Here is a 6,000-nt window from a genome sequence, read left to right as displayed (position 1 = left end):
ACTCTGACACACTGCCTTCTGCTTTGCACTGGGTCCCGTAAGGTACAAATATCCCTTATCCTCTTAGCCTCTGCCTCTTCCTTTTTCTAATGATAATGGAAATTATAATAATGACAATAAGATAAAACTTAAGCTATTCATCTGACCAGTTAGGGTCAATACTCATAATGCTCCTGGGCATTTTTTTTTTTTTAATGAATAAACCCTTTGAACTTTCTGAGCAGGTTGGAGTAGGGTGGGCTCTTAATTCATCTCTGCCTCCTCAGAACCTGGGACAGCATCTGGCACATAGAATATTCTTCTAAGAGTAGTGAATGAACTCGTGAAATCTTCCAGCCCACCGAAGGTAAATACTTCACACCCTTCTATCCCCCAAATCTCCTCCTTGAGGACCGTCATTCATGATAGACCCATAAGAGGCCACTATTATTTGCCAGAGACACTGAGAGGTAATATGCATGTTTACTGAACTTGCACAGTATCACTTTTATATGCTTGTCAAACACTAGAAAGAGAGATGGGGCGCATGGGTTGGCTCAGTCGGTTAAGCGTCTGACTTCGGCTCAGGTCATGATCTCACGGTTCGTGGGTTCGAGCCCTGCGTCCGGCTCTGTGTTGACAGCTAGCTCAGAGCCTGGATCCTGTTGCAGATTCTGTGTCTCCCTCTCTCTCTGACCCTCCCCTGCTCATGCTGTCTCGCTCTCTTTCAGAAATAAATAAAACGTTAAAAAAATTTTAAAAACACTAGAGAAACAATCATTTAAGTACATAAGAACAATTCTGCCCTCCATTCCATAAAATGAGTGTATGTCCTAGAGGTAGCATGAGATGGCCGAGGGTGAAGTTCATGTCCCTTGCTGGCTTTCAGTTTTCATGTGCCTTTCTTGAAATGAACATTTCACTGTACTACATGTGATTCTAGTGTCTAAAGTGAGGCATTTTTCATATAACATGGGGCCTAAATACAAACAAGCAACACCATCTGACATTCAACTCAAGAAGCAACAGTCCCTTGTAAGCTGGAGAAGAAATCAGCTGAGATGCGTTTGTTCTGAGATGACAGGCTTCTGTCCACTGTGGTCCTTCATGAGGAAATTTATTAACACTGGAGTGTTTGCTGTTATGTCATTTTCACCTTTAAACTAACTTGGGGACCAAGTCTAAGATGTCACTGCCCTGGGAATATCAACAGATTCCTAAGCAGTCTTAAAATCTGTATTGAACCATAAAAGACCCCGAATGGCAAAAGCAATCTTGAAAAAGAAAAGCAAAGTTGGAGGCATCACAATTCTGGGCTTCAAGTTATATTACAAAGCTGTAGCAATCAAAACTGGATAGTACTGGCACAAAAATAAACACATAGATCAATGGAATAGAATAGAAAATCGAGAAATAAGCCCATAATTATATGATCAACTAACCTTTGACAAAGCAAGAAAAAAATATCCAATGGGAAAAAGATAGTCTCTTCAAACAAATGATATTGGGAAAACTGGACAGCTACATGCAGCAGAATGAAAGTGGACCCCTTTCTTACACTGTACGCAAAGATAAATTAGAAATGGATTGAAGACCTAAAGGTGAGACCTGAAACCATAAAACCCTCGAAGAGAATACAGGTAATAACTTCTTTGACATTGGCCATGGCAACATCTTTCTAGATAAACCTCCTGAGGCAAGGGAAACAAAAGCAAAAATAAACTATTGGGACTTCAGCAAAATGAAAAGCTTCCACACAGTGAAGGAAGCAACCAGCAAAACTAAAAGGCAACCTACAGAATGGGAGAAGATATTTGTGACTGACCTATCAGATAAAAGAATATATCCACAGCTTCTGGAAAGAAGGATTTGCCATGTGTGAACATATGTGTGCACGTGTGTGTTACCATGACAAGATGCAGCTTTAAGCACAATGGAAACTCACCTTCCACCACACAGCTTCCCATTGTGTCCCTTCCCTTTGCCTTTGTTCATTCAGATAATAGATTGTGTAGTCAGTAATTGTAGAGGTCCCTGCTCTGAGGGAATGACTTTTTCTTTTAAAGTGGGTATATGTTCTTTCCAAAGAGAAAATGAGATCAGAAATTGGAAGCAAAGATAGTTGAGGAGAAGTCCATAGTACAGCGGCTACCAGAGAAAGATGGATCGAGTGAGAGACAGCTATGGAGATATACACATGGCAGCTCTATCTTGGGAAGCACTTGTGTGTTTTATCATTCACAGGAATTAAAGCAATGCAGAGCATCCGAATCATAAGCTCTATGACACTGGACAAGCTACTTCTCTCCACAGACTTCATCTCAAAAATGGGCATAACCATTGTATCTAATGATTGCATTGCAGTAAAGACTGGATGAGATAATACATGTAAGTGCCAGGCCACGTTATCAGGTATGCCAAACTGACTCAATAATGAGCTATTATTATCACTTTTCACTCATAAAAAAAGGAAGAAAATTATACAGTCCTTCCCAGGCTTGATCTTTTAGCACAGAACTGTCCAGTGGAAATATCCAAGTGACATACATAATTTTAAATTTTCTAATAGCCATATTTTAAAAATTAAAAATAGGTGAAATTCATTTTAATCATGTTTTATTTAATTATTGCATACAAATTATTATTTCAGCATGTAATCAATATAAAAATCATTAATGAGCTACTTTTCCCTCTTGTACTCACTTTTTGAAGTTGAAATGGTATACTTACAGTACTTGTCAATTCAAGCTGGCTCCATTTCATGCACTGAATGTGGCTGTTGACCGCCATATTGAACATAGTCCTAAAATAACAACGAGTGTAGTTTTAAACTTAATTTGCTTTGGTTGAAGGCCATCTAAAAAGCAACGTCTCCAAAGCACTTAAAAGTTAAGCACTGAGCGGTGCCTGGGTGGCTCAGTCGGTTAAGATCCGACTTCAGCTCAGGTCATGATCTTGTGGTTTGTGGGTTTGAGCCCCGCATTGGGTTCTGTGCTCGCAGCTCAGAGCCTGGAGCCTGTTTCAGGTTCTGTGTCTCCCCCTCTCTCTCTTCCCCTCCCCTGCTCATGCTCTGTCTCTCTCTGTCTCAAAAATAAATAAACTATTAAAAAAATGTTTTTTGATCCATTCGTCAGTTGATAGACACTTAGGCTCTTTCCGTGTTTTGTCTATTGTCAAGAAAATGTGTATATCTATACAATGGAATACTCCATGGCAAGGAGAAAGAATGAAATCTGGCCATGTGTAGCAACATGGATGGACCCTGAGGGTGTTATGCTGAGCGAAATAAGTCAGGCAGAGAAGGACAGTTACCATATGTTTGCACATATAGGAGGATTAGGAGGAACTTAACGGAGGACCATGGGGGAGAAGAAGAGGAAAAGTAGTTGGGGAGAGGGAGGGAGGCAAACCATGAGAGACTCTGGAATGCTGAGAAAAAACTGAGGACAGATGGGGTGGGAGGGAGGGATAGCGGGGAGATGGGCATGGAGGAGGGCACTTGTGGGGATGAGCACTGGGTGTTATATGGAAACCAACCTGACAATAAACTATTAAAAAATATTTTTTTAAGTTAAGTACTGAGACTTTGGGTGAGAAATTGGAAATGAAATTGGTGGGCTAAAAATGGAAATGAAAAAGCTATTGGTATCATTGATACCATGAGCATGGATGGCCACCACCCCACCTGCAATTTTTCCTAGGGGACCATCTGCTGGGTTAAGCCAGTGTGTCCACAAAGGAGTTATAGGAAAATACATTCCCTTAAACGAATGATTGCTGTGATTGTATGGATTTTTCCATGGGCTTATGAGAGAGCAAGAGAAATTACATAATGCTTAGGATCCTGATTAAAGCCCAGTGACTTAATAGTTACTGTTACTTTACTTACCATAACAATAATTAAAAGGTAATGGACAAGCAAAATTGTAATAATCATTAAATGTATGTAAAGATAGTTTTATGTTAGTACTTGAACCAGAAAGCCACTGATAATGAATTATGAAGCAAAAAAGGAAAATTATGGTGTGTGTGTTTGTGTGTGTGTGTGTGTGTGTGTCTGTCTGTCTGTCTAGCTGTCTGTGTTTGACTAGTGGGGCCATGAGACTTGATAAGGAAAGATTGACTTAGCTATTGATCCAGGAATCTGAAAAGATTCTGAGCAGACACCTGCTAGAGGAAAGGGGGGAACAGCGAAGAGGGTTGCAGTGCAGGAATTGTTAAAACATTGGAACTGTCCCCTGTGGCACTTCGGTTGATCTATCCCAGCCAGCTTGTCTAATGAGCCTTCTCACAGCCCGTAGGGAAGAGTCCACTGAAATTATATCCTTTCCAGGGCTCTACACACAGTGGAAACTGCCTCTTCTCGTTGCATCCATCTATGACATCTAGACAGTGAGAATGAGAATATAAAATGATTCCACCTTTGAGTCAATTTATTTATCTTTTGATGAGTAAAATGGAAAGATTAAGAGCTCAGACCTTAATTATATCACACCTGAGCTTTGATGCTGGCTCTACCATCTGATCTAGAGCCAAAACTCTCCAAATCTTCACTTACCTGTGAAATGAAAACATCAAGTTACTTCATTCACAGAAAGGGTGCAGGCTTGAGAGACGAGGGGCATGCAAAGCTCTAGCCTCACTACCAGGGGTCTTGTTATTATTATTGTTTGTCCTAAACTCTCTCCTTGCAGATTTTACTTCGCTAAAGGCAAGTTTTTAATTTGGCAGGTCATAACCAAGAATAACATTTGGATGATTCTATACATCTTGCTCTGGTAGTTGGTGAGAAGAATTAATAAAAATGCCAACAAGGAATTGAAACGTTGTTACCATATTCAAACATAAAAATAGAAATGAAAAAAAAAAAGTATTCTGGCTTCATGAGGAGAATCGTTCAGGTAGAATTGTCATCCCACTGAGCCACAATAGAATCTTCTGGGGATGGGAATTTAGTGGAAGGAACTTAAGTTTTGAGCCTCATTCAAGGGAGTTTAGCTATTCAGATATGAACATATGGCCTCACCTATCTCAGGGTTTCTGGACCTGAGAGCTCTTCCAGCCTCCACTCTGCATACCCTAGATTTCTCATCTGCAAAGTAAGAGCATTGTACTAAGAACCCCGTTTTCCTTCTCACATTTTAGGATTCTGCGTCTATAGTAGAATTGAGCTTTGCAGATCCTATTAATGAGCATGTGACAAAATGAAATTTTTGAGCTTTTGTGGGTCCTCTCCCTGGAAGACAGATTAGCCCTATCATTCTTGGGATCATAGGGTACTGGATCAAGAGGGAATGACATGGCTGAGGGCAACAAAAAGCACATAAGGATTTAGGTAGAGAGCGGTCAGGGGGGCACCTGCAGTTTGAGACATAGCAGGTAGAAAGCAAGAAAAGAGGAAGTTTGAAGGTCCCTCGGGATTACATTTCTCATTCATGTTGTTGAGATATATCTACAAAGGATTTGGCTTATTTTTAGATGGGCATCAATGACTCGTTGTGTTTTGATGAAACACTAGTCCCTAGACCGATCAGGTGATCAGAGACATTCTCGGCGCTCCTGCTGGTTACAGAGAGTCTAACCATCACATGGTCAGGCTTACTCCTTTTCAGACTGATACACCAGCCCCGACTCCATACATACTCTGCAGTAGTGTCTCATATGAGATGATTGAATATATCTCAAAGGTGGCGATTTGACCCCTTTGATTGGGGAAAACCTAAGACCACAAACGTTTAGGAATTTCCTTCTTATGTAGTTCAGAACTTTCTTTACCTAGGCCCACATCCATCCTTTGCTCATGGACATAAGTGAAGGGCAGACTGCATTTTTTACTTTTCTGAGGTTTTAATGTCTTTCTCATTTTTTCCTTGTGTGTTCCCACCATGCTTAATGCTTTCGAATGGAAATGGGAAAATAATTGACAATTGATGAGATTGCTTTCCACTCTTTCCTCTCATCCCCTTTTGGGCTAACTCCAGGACAGTTTTCAAACACAATTTAGGCATTGTCTTTCCAAAA

The sequence above is a fragment of the Crocuta crocuta genome, unplaced genomic scaffold, assembly GCF_008692635.1.
Source record: "Crocuta crocuta isolate KB4526 unplaced genomic scaffold, BGI_CrCroc_1.0 scaffold340, whole genome shotgun sequence".
Classification (NCBI taxonomy): Eukaryota; Metazoa; Chordata; class Mammalia; order Carnivora; family Hyaenidae; genus Crocuta; species Crocuta crocuta.
The sequence above is the reverse complement of the archived record's forward strand: the minus strand, read 5'-3'. Positions refer to the sequence as shown.